This window comes from Venturia canescens, chromosome 5 (genome assembly GCF_019457755.1).
Source record: "Venturia canescens isolate UGA chromosome 5, ASM1945775v1, whole genome shotgun sequence".
NCBI classification, from domain to species: domain Eukaryota; kingdom Metazoa; phylum Arthropoda; class Insecta; order Hymenoptera; family Ichneumonidae; genus Venturia; species Venturia canescens.
The window spans coordinates 23,527,084-23,546,904 of NC_057425.1; the positions used below are offsets into that span (position 1 = coordinate 23,527,084).

The 19,821-nt window shown below is 36.0% G+C and overlaps 1 protein-coding gene across 1 annotated transcript in view; it reads right to left on the reverse strand.

Moving 5' to 3' along the window:
- Nucleotides 1-18,683, reverse strand: part of LOC122411043 (uncharacterized) — a 39,826-nt gene extending 21,143 nt beyond the window's left edge. Inside the window, exon 1 of the mRNA XM_043419556.1 lies at nt 18,614-18,683. The gene's annotated coding sequence lies outside the window, so the exon portion shown is untranslated. The remainder of the gene's footprint in view (nt 1-18,613) is intronic.
- Between the last annotated feature and the right edge of the window lie 1,138 nt (nt 18,684-19,821).

Genomic DNA, 19,821 nt, shown 5'->3' on the forward strand with positions numbered 1-19,821 from the left:
CATCCAGATTCGATGAAGTACACGGCATTCAGATACAGGGGAAAAGTCTACGAATTCAAAGTAACGCCATTTGGGCTAAAAACAAGTACCGCCGCATTATTGCGAGCTCTTGATATCATTCTTCATGGTCTAGGGGATCACGTAATAAATTTTGTCGATGACCTTTTGTGTATTTCCTCGAATTTCGATGAACACATGGCACATTTAGACGAGCTCTTAGAGAGATTACAGCAACATGGGATGACGATAAAATTGAATAAAGCAAAATTTTTCAGGCAAGAGGTAGAATTTCTAGGGCACATTTTGACAACTAAGGGCATAAAGCCACAACCAGAAAAGATACAAGCAATTCATGAGTTTCCGCCACCCAGAAATTTAAAGCAGTTAAGGGGTTTCTTGGGGTTAATTAATTATTACACTAAATTCACAAAGAAACATGCTGAAGAAACAATTCCACTCTTAAAATTACTAAAGAAGGAAACGAAATGGCGTTGGGGGGAAGAAGAAAAAATCGCTTTTCAAAGAATTAAAGATTTATTTGTCGATAACGTTCTTCTAACGCATCCTGATCCAGAAAGGGAATTTATTTTGCAAACGGACGCAAGTAGCTATGCTTTGGGGGGCACCTTGGCCCAAAAAGATAAAAACGGTGATTTGGGGGTGATAATGTTTGCGAGCCGTACGCTCAAGGGTCCTGAACTAGCATACACCACTACGGAAAAAGAATTGCTCGCGATTGTTTGGTCCTTGAAAAAATTTAGAACTTATTTGCTCGGAGCAAAAATTAAAGTAATTACTGATCATCGAGCCATTACTTTCTTAAAAAATTGTCAATTATTAAATGAGAGATTAACGAGATGGATTCTCGCTATCCAAGATTACGATATTGAATTTGAATTTTGTCCGGGAAATCGAAATGTTGTCGCAGATGTCTTAAGTCGATTAAACCCACCAGATGCGGGGGGGGGCGAAAAGGAAAAGAATTGGTGATTAGCACAATGTTAGCAATCAAACCGTCGCAGGAATTAGAACAGATGATTCGGCAGGTAGGACTTTGGCAAGAAAGAGAAGATAAGATCAGGGAAATTAGGGAGAGGATACAAAATGAACAAGACGATAAATATCGAATTCAAAATAACATTTTATTGAAAAAAATAAATCCCGATTCCTGGAGAATTGTTTTGCCACGAGAGATCCTCCATCTTCTCGTATCTGAAACACACAAAATGTACGGTCATGTAGGCGCGAAGAAAGTTTGGAAAATAATAAAAGAAGATTTCACTTACCCGAGATTATACCGCGTAATTAGACAAATTCTTGGTTCGTGCGATTCTTGTCAAAGAAATAAAGTTCCTAACCAGCATTCTTATGCGGCACAGCAAAATATCATTCCGGAGGGACCGGGAGATATTGTGTCGATCGATTTTTTCGGTCCCTTACCAGTTACGAAAGGTGGAATGAAACACATTCTCGTAACAATAGATGCTTTCTCTAAATTTGTAGTTTTGTACCCTCTCAAAGCGGCGACAGCGCCGGCAACAATCAATAAAATTTTTAACCATTACATTCCGGAGTTCGGCAAACCAAAAAAATTGCAATTTGACCACGGCACACAATTCACTTCACGATTATGGTTAGAGAAATTAGCCAGTGAAGGAATTCAGCCAGTTTTCTCGTCTATTCGTCATCCTCAAGGGAACATAGTCGAAAGGGTAAATAGAGAGATCGGTAGATTTTTCCGAACGTTTTTGACTGACAAGCATACTGATTGGTTAAAGTGGGTTCGAGTAATAGAGGATTGTATGAATGAGACTCATCACGAAATAACAGAAATGACGCCAGTCGAGATTCAGAGAAACATAAAACCACAGAGAATTTGGAAAAACTGGATTCAGGTAGAAAAAGACGAACAATTCAATGAGGAAGAAGGGATTGAAGCTAAATTAATGCTGGCCAGGGATAGAATAGTGAGAAAAGGCAGGGAAAGAGCTCAAAAATTTGATCAGAAGCATAAATTAATTAATTTCAATGAGGGCGACCTAGTTCTGGCAAAAGCGTGTAATGTAAGCGATCCAGTTAACAAAAAAATGGCGAAATTCTTTTCAATTTACGAGGGACCATACAGAATTAAAAAACAGATAGCTGTTGCAACATTTATTCTTGAAAATCCGGAGACCGAAGTAGAAAGAGGGATGTACCATGCCGCGAATCTTAAGAAATACAAAAATTGATCAAATTTGCTGATTCCGAGTAAAATTACCGGGATGTATTTTAATTAACTATATAACAAATCTTTTCATATTGTTTCCAAACGATTCCAATGTAAAAAATTGCCAAATTACAATAAAAATTTCAAAACTTCACGTCAAGCGTTATACAAAACCGTTACGCATTCTCCATCCGTATTTCTTCTACGGGACTATTTAAAAATCAGAAAAACGCACAAAAACCCGAAAAAATTTAATAATAATGGAAAGAAAAGAAAGACAAACAATATTGAAGCATTTTGTTAGCAACAATAGCAATAAACAATGACAAAACTCATTTCTATTATAAATTTCAAAGATATTACGAAAAAGGGTAAAAGGTGCATTAGAGAGCTATATTCACTCGATTGTTCAAGTTAGTTAACAATAAATTCCATTTAAACAACCGAAAAACAATATAAGAAGTTTGCGATTGCGTCATGCTTTCGGCACGACCGGAAGTTCATGAAAACGAAGTTTTAGGCATTAGTTCCCGAAGTATCCACGATCGGCGAGTGGCGCTGTTAGCAGCCGAACTCACGAGCGTTAGCGAGGTCCGGCCGCCATGTCAAGTCGTCACTCGACAACGGACACTCGAACGAGACGGACGTGGTTTCTAGCAGCAGAAAATCGAAAGTACGAGAATTCAGAGGGACTTAGGAATTTTTTAGGCGTAAATACAGGTAAAAATTACAGATTTAGGTGTACTAAGCATGAGGAATGATGAAAAAGTAAGTAGAGGATAGGAAACAAGAAAAGATAGAAATGAGCGGGAGAAAATTTCTGGACGGGTATAGGCATGAAGATGGACGCAAGCACACAGACTGAAGTTGGGCGAAAGAACTTCGCACAACAAACGGACGGAGGAGAAGGAGAGTGGGTGAATGAGGATAAGGAGGTGGAGATAGTGAGGGAGATAAAGGGAAGGAAGGATGAGGAGGACGTCACTATCATTGCTGTGTTTTGCCCGATTGCGTCTAATAAAAAGACGCGGCATGTAAAAACACAGACCACGGCATCAACAAAGGAGAAGGGAATACAAACGGAATGGATTCTCTACGAGATTGAGATTGAGGACTCTCGAAAGGCTAGTCGAGAAAAACTCCTCCAGTATATCGCCCGCCAACAGATTTTGTTAAAAACTAGGGAGGAATTTCAAGTAGTTCCAATCCTATCTCCGATCCGCGAATATGCGGACAGAGCGGAGGAATGGAAGAGTTGGGGAGCAGGAGAGTTTAGGTGGGACGAAGACGAAAAAGAGAACGCACAAAATAACAACAACAATCACATTGACAAGAACATTGATGAAAAGAAAAGAACGAATAATGACGAGGAGAAGAAACAAACAAAGAGGATAAAGGAAGAGGCGGAAAGAAAAGACAAGGAGAACATAGAAAACGAAAATGACAATAACGTAAACAAGAGGAAAAAGAGGATTGACGAGAATGAGGAAAAACAAACGAAGAAAATAAAAAGGGAGATAGAAATAGAAGACAAAGGGAACAACTTTGACAACAAGGACGTAAACGAGAAAAAGAGAAAGAGAGACGACAATGGTGCACAACAAAAAACCAAGATAGACGACAAGGAGGAAAAACAAGCAAAAAGAATCAAAAGGGAGATAAAACAACAGGACCTTGAAACCCTAAATGGGACAAATTGGCTGAACGACGAGATTTTAAACAACTACCTGGAGTTGATTAAAGATGATAAGACGTATGTCATGAATTCGTATTTCTTCCCTAGACTCCACGTGAATGGCTACGAAGCCGTCAAAAGATGGACTAAAAAAGTCAACATCTTTAAATATAAAAAGATGATTGTCCCGATCAATTTGGGCAATCATTGGTGTCTGGCGGTCATCGATTTCGTAGCGAGGAATATCGTTTATTACGATAGTTTCGGGCGAGAAAACCCGAAATATTTGATTACCCTCCGGGATTATCTGATCGAAGAGGCGAAAAATAAAGGAGAAGAATTAATCAAAGAGGATGAGTGGATTATGGCGACCAAAAAGGATATCCCTCGACAATCCAATGGATACGGTTGTGGGGTGTTCGTCTGCATGTACGCCAAATATGAGATTTCAAAAAAAAAAATGGATTTCTCACAACAGGAGATGCCCCAGAAACGCCAACAAATAAGGAGGGAGTTGGAAACGGGGATAATCGAACCATAAAAATAACGGTCTGAACGCCATCTGCGTACATTTTATTTATTTATTTATAACCTCAAAACTTCTTTACGACGGATCTCAAATATCCTCATTTTGTTATGTTTTATTATTTTGTTTTGTTAAAAACGTCTTAAATCAATCAAAATGCAATAAAAAGACGTCATTTTTGCAGCATTCTAACCAAGTGTCTTGTTTTTTCTTTGAAAACCTGAAAACAAACATCCTATCGTTGTCCTTGGGAAACTCTGCACCTGAAAAACATAAAAAAATACTTACCTTACTCCTGCGATGACCGGGAATCTCTGCACCTGAAAAGAAAAATAAAATTAAAATAATATTGAATACAAAATTAGAAAACGCCAAATACTTACCGTAGAAGATCGATGTCCTGGAAATCTTGAACCTGAAAAATAGAAAATATAATCAAGAAAAGTTTAATTAGAAAATAGAATAAATCACCTTACTTACCTGATGAGAAACCGATGTCCTGGAACGCGCTAGCCTGCAAAAGAAAAATGAGAAAAATTTTTGAATTTGGCAATAAATGCGAATACTTACTCGTCTAGATCCGATGTCCTGAAAAGAAAAGAAAAAGATTAGAAATAATTGTAAAAATTAGAAATGTTAGAAATTAAGTACTTACCTGTAACACTGAAAAATAAGGAAAAACGAATCGGAAAGGAAAATAAGGGAAGAGAAATGGAAGTGGGGATGAAAAATGATGGACAGAAGAGTGAATAAGGACTAAGCAGTGAAGTGGGGGTAATATGGACGAATAAGAGACTGTAAAAGTGAAGAGGGGGTAATATGGACTGAAAATGAAAAGAGTGGGGAGTGTGAAAAGAGTGGGGAGTGTGAAAAAAGTGGGGATTGAAGTTGGGTATAAGAGTCGGAGCAGCGGGCTCCGGAGCGTCATTCCAGCTCCAGTCCAGCTACTAGCAACATCGACAAGTCTACCTGATCGTCAACAACGACATCGGCAACTGGAAGGGAAATTCAACGTCGAGGAGTCGGCTATTTTCATTCTGAGCAACATCGAACATCTTTATCAGCATCAACATGAGAATCCACAACATCCCTGGAGTACCAACGCCTTCTCCGTGGCCTGGTACGTGGGAAGGGACCATGGAGTGCATCATCTTGGATTTCAAAAATCCAACGAACTTCACATTTACAACCAAAACGAAATATTGGGAGCTGTGCGACTTCGAATACGAGCTTGGGGCGCACGTCAACCGAATGGGGTATATGCAAAGGCCAGGTTATCAGATTGGAAATCACTACGCTTTGGAAATCGGCAGTGTAGCCCATCGCGTGGAATTGATGGGATACGAGGACAGTGAAGCCACATTGAGATTCATCGATCGAGGGACAACGCTTATGCATCCAGTTTTTGATTTGAGTTCCCTTCCGCATGCGTTCCTTGTGGCTCCACCCTTTTCATCGAGAGGTTACCTATCGGGAATTAAACCATTTTTGGGAGAACGATGGGAGGAAACTGTGTGCCTCTACTACCAACGGGCCTTGGAAGAAAAAAGAGTCAAGATCAAGATTGTTTCTGAACACCCTACCAAGGAGGCACATGAGGTTCGGTTGTGCACACTGCCGCACAACGATAACTTGGGAGATCGACTCGTTCTTGAAGAGTTTGCAAGAGAAGGGACATACGAGTGTTGTTTAAACGATGACATCGGGATGATCTCTCCAGAGGAGATGCAGGACCTGATAGAGGAAGAAAAAGCAGCTGGTAACTGGTATGCCTATCGACGAGAACGTGTCCTCGGCGATCCCCCAAATTAGTGAAAAACGTCGAGAACATCGAAAAACGTTGAGAACATCGAGAACATCGAGAATATCAAGATCATCAAATCCATTCATCCCCAGGATCAACGCGTCATCTTTCCCTTTCCGATTTCCGAATGTTCAAATTTTTAAGCATTTTAAATTGTTATCTTATTAAACTAAGATTGGAGAACAAAAATCTCTAATTCTTAGATTTTTTTGTTCTGGGGGGCATTTGTAGCGAAACACACGCGCGACGGCCCGAGCCCGTCGAAACGAACGAAACTCCGCGATCTTTAGATCGCGGACAAAACATCGCGGCGACCACGCTCGTCGTTGTTGACAGGTGGCGGCCATCTTAGGCCGGTAGGCATGAGCCCGAGCGGGGCTACCGGCGCCGCTCTGAACTTCGCCGCGCTATATTTTCGGAAATTAATTCTTTTTGATTTTTATTATTTTAAGTCGCCCGAGCACGTAGTTACGATCAAAATTTTCAGAAAAATAACACGAATTGAAGAAAAATGATCACAAGTCAAATTAATAACATAAAAACTGATCACAATGAAAAATGTAAAAAGCGACTACGACGCATGCGCGGGGAGAGCGTCGATGGGCTATAGGACGCGTACGTGACTTTTAGCGATTATAATTTTACGAATCATATTAAAACAAATAACAATGCCAAATTAAAGAAGAAATTGAGTAATAATTGATCAAATTGAAGTTTTTATTGTTTAACATCGGAATAAGCTGTAAATCATAAAAAACGGTAGTCTGCGCATCGTATGCTAGCCCGCTCGACCAATGGGAGATCGCGAATCATGGCAACGGGCCAATCGGAGAGGACGTAACAAGTTGATGCGCAGAACCGGTCGAAAACTGAGATTCTCGGCGCTCGAGAATTTTATGGTGGGGAACGGGGTATAAGAAGCGCTGCGCGACTCATTCGGCAGACAGTTCTCCCTGGCTAAAGAATCAACTCGGACCTCTCTCAGTACATCAGCCTCAGCAATACTACACCTATCCTCAAAATCTTTGGGGTTCCCGTAGCGCGGACTCTCGGATCGACTCGGCGACGTCTCGATCCCATAGCCCGTGGACGGTGAATTGCCTATTTCCTTGGATGCCTGGATTCTCGGAGCGACTCGGCGACGTCTCGATCCCATAATCCAGGGTCCACACCTAACCTCTAAAAAAAATTTTCCGGCTTTCCGTTGCACGGAGTTCTCGGATCGACTCGGTGACGTCTCGATCCCATAACACGTGGACGGAGGGTTACCTCTACCCTGTAAATGAACGGGCTCTCGGAGGGATTCGGTGACGTTTCTATCCCATAGCCCGTGGTTTGCATCCTACCTTTTAACGTTTTATTTCTTTCGTATTGTTGAGGAGAATTAAAAATTCATCTTATTATCAAAAATTAAATTCACGTTTGAAAAACATTGTCCGAGGTGGTCCAGGTAGGGAGATCTAGACCCATTTAGAAAAAAATCCAAGAGGCGATAGATCGAGTTAAAATTATATCGAGTCAAAACAAAATTGAAAAATTGTAAAAGCGAAGAGATCCTCTTGGATTCATTTATATTTTTTTTTTTAGAGAAAACAAGCGTAACAGGACATCGGAAAAACCGCGTCAAACGAATAATAGCTCGAAGCATTGAATCGAGAGGTTTTTAAGCTCGAGGCGTGTCGAGAGACTAGAACGAACGCGACCATTAATTTTAAAATTGTTTTATTCCTAATTATCATTTTTGTACAATTAAAATTCGAAAATTGAGAAATTAAAATTATCTCAGACAGAGAATTTGCAACGTTTTCGGGTCTTTCGGGTCTTTTTCTCGCCAGATCCGCTTAAACAAAGCAAGACAATATTAAAATCAAAATACAAATTTTATTTTCCGCGAGCCAAAGTGCTAAATCTTCTTTATTTTTGTTAAATATCGATCAAAATTGAATAAAATCGATTATTTTATTATTTTCACAAAATTAACGGTGTCCGCGTTTCTTTCATACCTGCTCCTTATTATTAAGGTTGCTCGAACCGACGCGTGGCGGCGTTCAGGCCAGGTCGGCAAGAGCGTTTCGTTACAATATATATGTTTACCCTGAGTTTAGTGCGGACATGAAAAAACAGTCGAGCGTCGAATAATTATGAATTGGTTTGGTAAATTGAAATCAGTCGACTCCCAGAGGATCCCGTCTCACTGAAAAATATGGCACTCAAAACTTCTAAGTGCAATTACTAAAATACCAATCATCTGGAAATGCCTGAATTTTGCACACCGAAGTATCTATCAATGTATACCATTGGGAACGAACACTTTAAAAATCGCAACGATACGAATGTTTAAAGAAGCGTTGTTTTTTAGATTTGCTCCCATTTTCTCTGCTAATTATTCATTAATCAGGTCGTTTCTGCATTCATTCTCTTGACATTTTCATTCTCAACATTTCGTATTATGATTTATTTTTCATAGCTTTGTGGGTTTTTTGTTTTACGAGCAAAAAACCGAAAAAAATGCATTTTTCATTAATTTGTTGATGAGAAAAAAAGAATTGCTAATTTTGCGTCTAATATTGATCATTTCATATACGGGGACCTTTCATTACTTATTACTTTCGTCAAAATCTGATGATCTTAGAACCCCGTTTGTTGGCCCGTTGTCCGCCTGTGCGAATTGCTCCGAACAGAAAATGCAAGGTTTTCATTTTTGTACGATCTTTTTTTTGCCATGCGTCCGTTTGGCTTGCCTCGAGGATCTCGAGACCGCTGCTATATAAAACCTACAAAAGCGTTTCGGAGTCCACTCTTGTACATGTATATATATTAGGGTGTGCGAAAAAAAACGATATTTTTTTTCCTTTGCATCCAGCCGAAAAAGGTAATTCAAGGTAAAAAAAAAAAGAAATTTGATATCGACAGCATTATGAAAATTTTTTTTCTAACGATCCAACTTCAAAGGGTGATAGCATCGGAATGGCTACTCCGAGCTGTACGTACATATGGACTTTTTTTGTAGGGGAATCGATTTTCTATAAAAATATATCATTGTCGTTACTGTGCGATTTTTTCTGAAAAGTTATGACACAATGATCATAGGTCTCAATCATTTCCTGGGTTATTCTTATGGAAAATCTTTAAACGCAAAGCACCATTCGAAAAATTTTTTGGTGAGCTCTCCTTCTGGGATTCTTTTTTTTCACCTTGAATTACCTTTTTCGGCTCGATGCAAAGGAAAAAAAATATCGTTTTTTTTCGCACACCCTAATATTATATACACATATTATATATAGGGGAGTATGGGGCAAAGTGGCCCACTTAAGGAATTTAACGAGTTTTGTCGGGTAATATATGATCATTTACTTATTTTTATGTCCCCAAACTGATTCCACCTCCTTGTTGCTCGAATTTTGAAAAAAAAAATTTTTGGGGCAAAGTGGCCACCCCCTCAAATGCGATGAAAATCGATAATTGTCACTTCTGGTTAAATAGACGTTGGAATTGACTGTTCTCGCATGGAACATTGAAGGATGCGATAAAACAAAAAGAAACGAGGCATAGTAGGAACCCTCCTTCGATGGGATGAAAAAAAAAATTAGTCAGAATACTTCGATAAATTTTGCCAAATTTTTTTTCATGCCGAAAATGAATATCCAGCCAACTTTATCAGATAATAAATGATCTTTCGACTATTGTTGAGTCTTAAAACTCTTTGTTCATCCTCTTTTTCCTCATTTGCGTCGAGAAAATTTTTTGGGGCAAAGTGGCCACCCTCTCAAATGCGGTGAAAATCGATAATTGTCACTTCTGGTTAAATAGACGTTGTAATAGACTGTTCCCGCATGGAACATTGAAGGCCGCGATAAACCGAAAAGAAACGAGGCATAGTAGGTACCCTCCTTCAATGGGATGAAAAAAGAATTAGTCGGAATACTTGGATAAATTTTGCCATTACCAGTGGCAAAAGCCCGTTCTTATCGGGGGCAAATCGTGGGAAAACCGCCATTGTCACGAGTCTGTCGTATCGCGCAAATCTAGTGAGTAAGAAAAAAGAGATCATGAAAAAAGAAAAATTCTTGTCTGCGGCGGACGTTGCGTGTATTTTCTGCGATCAACTTCATTCGCATTCCTCCAAAGATTGAACCTAGGGAAAAAAGGTTGGGACAAGTACATTGATGGTCTCTTGTTTCTGGATGACATAGAAAAAAGATTCAGAACCAGGAAAAAAATTCTATAGAAATAATAAACGAAAAATTGAAAACTTCAAAAAAATTCAACAAAAATAAAAAACAATCGAAAAAATTCTGTAAAGAAAAATAAAAAATTTTCAAAAAAATTCATAAATATTGGACAAATTGAACAATAAACTATCCAAGTTACATGCAGTATAAAAATGTATGATATCAATTGGAGGCCAAGTTTTTATTGATAATTTGAAATATTTATCGAACAAATCGCAATCTTCAATTGAAATTCATGATAATTATTTTCAAGAAAAAAGTTAATGAAAAAAAAGTCATAACGGAAGTTACGTGCAGTACTAAAATGAATTATATCAATTCGAGGTCAAGTATTTATCAGTTATTCGAAATATAATCTCCGGCGACAAATGAGCGTTGAGAATCCTTGTCGGGCTCACAACGTTTTATCAAAATTACTAAAAAATTAATGGAAATAAAATCATTAAAAATTCACATGAAAGTCATTCGTGACTTCAACAAGATACACACTGTAAAGAATCGATTCCCCTCCGACTTTCAGGATTCCCTGCTATTATTCACAACATTCAACTTCGATTGGATCGGTACAAATTATGTTCAAATACGTCTTAAACGTACTTGTCCGGCCCATCACTTTTTATTCAAATTGCTCATTCGAAAACAAATTAGGGCTATTCTATAATGACAAATATAATAAAATGGATAGAAATAAAAATAATATCTCCAAGTAATTTGAACTTGATTGTTCGCAAGTTCGTATAGCAATATCCACTTCTGATTTTCTTCAGTGAACACATACCATTCGGTAAGAACCAATGAAAATGAGAAATAATCAGGCGCATTACTAGAAATTTTCGAATCTACTCAGCCATGCAATGTTTTTTTTTCTATAGTCACGTACACATTTTGATAAATATCACTAGTCGAGTACGACACGTGGATTCCTGGAATTTGAAGAAAAATGATTTTGTTGTGAATTATGACTCCATATAATATAAATAGATTAATCAACTTCATCTTTCATTTTCGTTTCATTTTGACAAGAGCGATTCGAAGGAAAATTATTTTCTCGGGAATTACTGTTCCTTAATATTATAACACATGCATTAACTTCGTTTTTGATTTGTTTTCGAATGAGCAATTTGAATAAAAAGTGATGGGCCGGACAAGTACGTTTAAGACGTATTTGAACATAATTTGTACCGATCCAATCGAAGTTGAATGTTGTGAATAATAGCAGGGGATCCTGAAAGTCGGAGGGGAATCGATTCTTTACAGTGTGTATCTTGTTGAAGTCACGAATGACTTTCATGTGAATTTTTAATGATTTTATTTCCATTAATTTTTTAGTAATTTTGATAAAACGTTGTGAGCCCGACAAGGATTCTCAACGCTCATTTGTCGCCGGAGATTATATTTCGAATAACTGATAAATACTTGACCTCGAATTGATATAATTCATTTTAGTACTGCACGTAACTTCCGTTATGACTTTTTTTTCATTAACTTTTTTCTTGAAAATAATTATCATGAATTTCAATTAAAGATTGCGATTTGTTCGATAAATATTTCAAATTATCAATAAAAACTTGGCCTCCAATAGATATCATACATTTTTATACTGCATGTAACTTGGATAGTTTATTGTTCAATTTGTCCAATATTTATGAATTTTTTTGAAAATTTTTTATTTTTCTTTACAGAATTTTTTCGATTGTTTTTTATTTTTGTTTAATTTTTTTGAAGTTTTCAATTTTTCGTTTATTATTTCTATAGAATTTTTTTCCTGCTTCTGAATCTTTTTTCTATGTCATCCAGATACAAGAGACCATCAATGTACTTGTCCCAACCTTTTTTTCCCTAGGGGAAGTTTATGGTTTGATATCACGCCTTTTTTCTCAAAAGTTCCTCATTTATGTTATGACGGTTATAGGATTTTAGTATAAATTTCTATGAATTAATTGCTTAGTACATTTTTATAGATTCCATTCTCATACGAACATTATTTATGGGATAATGTTTTTCATGAAATTATCAGCAAATAAGGGACCATCAATGTACTTTTCCCAATCTTATTTTCCCTGTGTATGATGTTCGGCTTATAAAGTTGGTTTCCACCATAAAAAACCAATTTTTCGTAAAAATTGTAGTGAAAATATTTCGTCACAAGTCTGCCCTTGAACTTTGGCGATTTTTTTCCTTATACTCTAATATGTTATGCCTATTAGGAACTCAACAGCATGGAGGAATCCGGGATGAGGCCCGAGAAATGAATTTCGGTTTATAATGTTGGTTTCCACGTAAAAGACCAATTTTTCTTCAAAATTGTACTGAAAATATTTCGGCACTGGTTTGGTATTGGACTTTGGTGATTTTTCTCCTTGTCTTCTAATATGTTTTGTCTATTGGGAATCCAAGAGCATGAAGAAATACGTGTTGTGGGCCATAATATGATTTTCGGCTTATAACGTTGGTTTCCACGAAATAAGATCTATTTTTCGTCAAAATTGTACTGGAAATATTTCGTCACAGGTCTGTCTTTGCACTTTGGCTATTTTTTTTCTTCTACTCTAATATGCTACGCTTATTGGGAACCCAAGAGAATGGTAGAAAGCGGGTTGGGGGCCGAGATATGATTTTCAGCTTATAACGTTGGTTTCCACGAAAAAGGACCTATTTTTCGTCAAAATTGTACTGGAAATATTTCGTCTCCTGTCTGTCCTTGGCCTTTCGCGATTTTTTCCAAGTCTTCATACCAAGAAAGAACTGATGTAAAGATTTCCTTAATAGAACAGAGTTTATTTATCCCTGTTCTTCAAAATTCAAATGAAAGATAGATCAAATTCATAACACGAAAAATCCAACAGATTTGCCCACTTTAAATGTCGCTTTTGCATTCTGAATCTAGAGATTTCATTTCATCCAAAACGTGCCCTCAATGAAATATATTTCCAAAGTTTGCAAGTGGCCGCTGAGGTCCAATTATCCACAGTTTGATAGTTGCTGAAAAAAAGTACCCGAAAACTTCTAACATTTATTATGCGAGAACTCAAAGCAGCAAAAAAAACTAAGCGAACTTAATTCAACAGAGCAACAGAATTCAAAGACGTTTAAGGTGCCTGCATTGGTTTTGGAGGAAAACCATTTCAGGACAATTCAGAAATGAATTTAGAAATTCGAAAACTCACAATGGAGTAGAAAAAGGAAAATTGAAGTATTTAGAAAAGCGGAAGACTTTTGTGATGAATTTTCTAGATTACATGATACGGTTGGAGTAAATGATTTGAATGATTGGCACACATGCTGCAACACAGAAATATCAAAGTTTGGAAGTATTCGCTGTATATCAGTCATACAAACTTCAATACTATTTGAAAAGCAACACTTAAAAACTTGCATTTACCTTACATATTACCATAATCAAAGATAAGGGGTGATCCATCGCATATATATTTATCCACAGAAATTTCAGAGTTCGCAGGTATCTGCTGCGGTTCAATGTATCTGCGCAATGAGCTCCGAAGACAGCAATTTCAAATCTATCCATAAATGAGCAACTGAAGACTTTTATAATCAATTTTTTACCTCATATAGATGTTACAGTTACAGTCAAAATGTAAAATGAATGGCACAGTATTTAAATTGTATAGTTTGCAGATTTTTGCAGTATTTTAATGATCCGAATCTACAGCATTATAATGAAAAGTTGTCAAAAGTCATGATGTTACATTAAAATGATATAGCGCACATTGCATTCAGCAATTCTGTAAGTTTCTGGGGATGTTGGTAGGCATCATATTTGATCGCATCCAAAACTGAGCAACAGTAGACTTATCGGAATGAATTTTTTTTATAATAATTTCATATTTGTAGTTTGCAAAGTGGAAATACTCAACATACATGTCATTCTATAAGTTTTGTTATCAAAATTTGTGTTTGCATACCGCATTCCTAAGATACGACTTTTCATATCATTAGCAAAAAAAGCATCCATAGGCTTTCTGGAAAAGTTTCCAAATTTATCACTCGTCAGACCTAATGGGAAAAGAATAACTACACACTATACCAAGACCAGATGTTTTTTTGAAAATCTGATTTACAAAATGTGTAATTCAAGATCATGGTTAGAAACCTCTCAAATCATGTTACCACAATCATCATGAAGGAGTAGAAAATCATAGGACACATATTAGGGAACGAATTAATAATATGAATCGATCCGCTGCAAACTGATGGGGTGGAAACAAGGATCGGAGAGGGCAGAGCCAAACTGAATATCAAGCAAAATATGGGGATGTTTAAAAATAATGACGACACAAGAAATAAATTAGAAAACATTTATTCAATTAAAGTTTCTAATATCATTCTAACAGTTGCGTGTATTTTTGTTGTATTTATTCGTATATATAACCTATGTACACATGATATATAATCACGCCACTGACAATATATTCGCACTGGACAATATTTCTCGTATTCTTGTTTAATTGCAGGACTATTTCAGTTAACACTTATTTCCAATCGAACGAAATGATGAAATCTTGAAAAGTTTCGTTGACATATGCATCGCGCATTTTTTATATTCTTTTTCACACACACATCACAGTCTACATTTACGCGGCCGCTTTGATACCGGTTTAATATATCACAAATAACAAAATAAATAGTAATATGCACTTCTTTAGATGACGAAAATTATTTTTTTATTGATCCCGCACGTACTTCGTAATGTCGAATCTCTGTTCATACGATCAAAAACTGACACATGGTTTGTACATTATTATATGTATATCGATCGAATTTATGACTGCTGTTACCAGCTGTGCTGCGCCGTGTGCTACGTTCTGAAGTTGACGTCAGATTTCCAATCATCAACAACTAATTTCAACAACCAATGACAACGTTTAAAAATGGATGTCGTCAGATCCAACCAATCAGAAACTCGAGAGCATCAAAGTGCCTTTGATTGTGTTGTAAATATAGACGCATAAATTCTAGAATGTGTTGGTAACTTTTGCATAATCTTGAGCCTGTGCAAAGTTTTTTCTCAGCAATTACGCCACCGATCATGCTGATTGTGGGTGGAATCGAAAGAGAATTTATTAATTAATCTCCAGTTCAATTTTCAAAGCCTCAGATGACTCAGGAGTTTCGTAATTGAACAAAATGACATGCCAATTTTACCCCCACCACCGCGAATCGTTTTATTCAGAGAAAAGATAGTCTCGGCGAGCTCGGGCCAGCAGACGACAGGGCTGTCAATGTACTTGTCCCGAGACTCTACCGAGTCTCTTGATATCCTATTTCGTTGAACGTCAATAATAATAACGAATAAAAGAATAAAACGAGATTTAATTGATATATGTATACGATATCAGTGAAGACGTCTGAAAAAAAATGCTGCGTGATGTTTATAGCGAATTGGTAGTATTCGTTATCAGTCAGATGAGACATTGCAATTTGTTTTCTATAATATATATGAATTACTGCCGTACAACATTTTCGTGTGCAAAACAGCTTGAAATGTAGCATATTAACCGGATAACATGTTATTATTTCAATAAAATTGAAACAGTTTTCTTCGGTATAATGCGTTTGCAAAGAGCAATCCATAAAAGTGTTTTTTTTTCGCATAACAACCTGCACCACGGCAACTAAAACATGAAGTTGAAAAATTCTGTTACTGTGCTATTTATAAGATGATTCAAACAACAAAATATAAAATCACAGTATTTGAAAAGCAAAAGCAGTCGAACAATCAATTGGAGTAAATTTTAAGTGTTTAAATAGGTAATTGAAACTTTTTTCTATCTCGAAATTTTATAACAAAACTGATGGTTGTAAAGTTATGGCAATCAAATTTTAAGTTTTAACGAAGCAAAGTTGAAAAAAACGAAACTATTGTTTTTTCTTGATTGTGAAAATATGCTCGGGGTTGAAAAAATTATTCTCTTTAAATCTATTTTTCTAGCTCGGAATGATTTTTGATAAACTTCTATGGGGGACTGTTGTCTATGACTTCATCCGCAATCGGAACAAAAAAACATAATTGCCGATCCGGTCATTAGAAACTATAACTTATAGTCATCTATGATCTCCTACTATAATCGAGCTGAAAATTTTTTTTATGAATTTCCATAGAAAAAAAAAATTTATACCTCGCGTTATTATGGTAGTGCATAACCAAAAAAAAATGAAATCAACGAAAAACACCGGTTCTAATATTTTCAAAAATTTGTTTTACAGAATTTCACGAACGAACACACATACGCATTATGCAGAAGTGTGTGTAAAATAGCTCAAAAAATTTGTATGCATTCAGAACTATACTATGGCATGGGAATATGTATTTTATGGTGGCGGAAGGTGACTAAAATAATTTAAAATCCTATAATTTGCGAATTTATGGAATTATGAGAAATTCTGATAAATTCGTACTTGCAATCAGAACCCTAATTCAAATGAACGTCAAAATTCGCGTGACGATCACTCCAGTCTAAATTTATTCTATCAGAGAATGTTTGTGCATAATTTTTTGTAATAATAAGGCCAGCGAAACTGTTTGAGAAAATGTTTAATATCAATGAGCTTCAAAATCGTAGTACATTTCTTTTTTTCAACCTAACGGCAAAAAATTTCCTTCTAGTTATTTGAAATACTTACGTGAGGTATAATGTAGTAATAATTGAATTTGTTTAACAAAGAATTTATTTATTTTACTTATACTTACAAATTTTTTTGAATGAACTTATTCATAAAGTTACTTTAAATTATTAATATTGGAGATTTTCTTTCAAATAGTCTGGATAATGCAGCCGATGCTTTCGAATTATTTGTAACAAATTTTGCAGTTTCTCTTCATCTTTGGTGCGGTAATTGCTACAATCTTCAATTAACGCCACTCCTCTTCCGGCTACGTCATTTGTTACTTTTAATGTTTTAAAAAAAACAGGATTTGTTTTAAATAAAAAATTTTCGAAATTTCTACTAATAAGTTTTTCTAAACTATTCCATTTTTTTTGTATTAATTGTAAAATGTGAAATTTTTTACCGTTAGATTGTAAAAAAAGAAATGAACTACGTTTTCGAAGCTCATTGATACTAATCATTTTCTCAAACAGTTTCGCTGGCCTTATTATTACAAAAAATTATGAACCAACATTTTCTGAGAGACTAAAGATAAACACAAATTTTTCCAATAAGACTATTAAATCCGCTATAATGTACTGAAAACGGTCGAATTTGCGATAAGATGAACTTTGACCTCTAATAACTTTTTAACTATTAGGTTTGATGAAAAATCATAAGAGACCTTTTTTGTAGAGCGTGCGATTTTATATGAGAATAAGTAAAGGCATTTTTTTATGACAGACGATGGGCGTGCAATAAGAAGTAGAATGTGCAAAAAAGAATTTTTCAACGTTATTCTTATGGAAATTAGAAAAGTGTTTGCAATCAGAAACAGAAAAAATTTTTTTTTGACGCATCTTAATAAATATATTGTAAAAACACTTAAAATGTATTTCTTTATTTCAATTGTGTACTACACTAATATAAAAAAAGTTATTCTCCATTTATGTTTGTTAAATATAAATGTAGTTAAATAAAGGTGTATAATTTCTATATTTTTTTCGCCCGCCTTTGCAGCTGAATGTAAACAAAAAATAATTTTTCCTTTTCATTAGAATTATTTATCGAAATTTTGATGGGACCTTTACTTTTCAAATTCACGAACTGTGTGGTTTAATGTGGCCATAAAAACTACTGGCCGACCCCAAAATTATTTCGGGTCAATATACTGATGATTGGGTATATGAATTAAAAAAATTAATTGGTTTTTGGAGAGAATGATAAATAAAAAGGAGCGGTGGTTCATCTCCTGATGTAATGCTTGCAATAACAATGATACGGTGTTGTGAGAAAAAATGAATTTTGGGTATAATCGTTTAGAGGATGTATATAAAAAATCAACAATTCTATTTAAAATCGAAAAGTAGAAGAACCCTCAAAGAGTAATTATTAAAATTATTGGCATCGATATATAACGAAATATTTGAAATAATTTGAATAATAATTTTGTCAACTTCGAAAACGAAACAGATTCGTTGTTCTCGTTCTTACTGGTAAGATAATCACGAATAATGCAATTAAAATTAAAAGTCATATATTCGAAAGTGTTTGCACTCACCCAATTGCTCAGATAACGCAGGTCGTAGCGTGTGAGCTTCGTGACGTACGATGATCCATGTTCGATCCTTGGTGAGAAACGTGCATTTTTTTTTTAATTCTCACGTGTCAGTTACGTTTGTTGACACAATTCTGCAAAGTATCATTGAGGGAGACATGCCGAAACGAATGAACCTTAACCATAAAAAATATTATTTTGAAAATATGTTATCGTTTTGGAAAAGATGATAATGAAAAAGATTGGAAAGGAAAGAAGAGCATTATAAACGAGCTCACGGGTTTCTGGATTTTTTAAATATAAAATCATCATTTAGCCTGGTTTGCACGTCACGGTGAAATCACGAAAAAGTCGATATGCTTCATCCATGACGGTCGAAAAAAATGAAATTGCGGCAAAATTGCACCAACGTGACGTTATAGGCGAACGCCACGTGAGTGCGCAAATCTAGCGCAATGATGCTTCACTTGCGATGGAGGCGGTGGAGCGAGCACGGACGTCGAGCTTCGTTTTTCGGCCGCAGCACCGCGCAGAGTAGAGGCGTTTCTCGTACGCGCATCGTACCCCTACAGGTTATATATTGTCGACGCTGATTCGCTTGAGTTGTCTGGCTTCTGGCCGACCACCACGTACCCTGTCAAAAATTCTTACGAGTTTTTGACGCACGAGAGAGTGCTGAACTTTGTTGCGAAATGTTCAAACACCTTTGTAACATTTTTCGGTTACTCTCGAAAGGCATTGCCGGTACTGTTTTTCAGTTCTTCGGATGCCTCGCATTTTTAGAATGAAGCAAAAATTCCCCACTCCTCAATTTTATGAATTTCAGCCGGCGTCGTTTTAAATAAACTACTAATGAATTTGCAAATAATGCATTTGCAAATTTTTTTATTAATACTTTGACACGCAGATTTCTATATCAATCTTTAACGCGTATTGGTATCTTCTTCTCACCTCACACTCTTGTAATTTATCACGTTTCAGTAGTTAAATTTTTATTAAAAACAAATCCGAGATCAATATTTAACGCTTATTGTTATCTTCTTTTCTCACCTCACACTCTCGTAATTTATCACATTTCAGTAGTTAAATTTTTGTTATAAACGAATCCAAGATCAATATTTAATGCGTATTGTTATCTCCCTCTCTCCTCACATTTCGTAATTTATCAGGTTTGAGTAGTTAAATTTTTGTTAAAAACGAATCCGAGATCA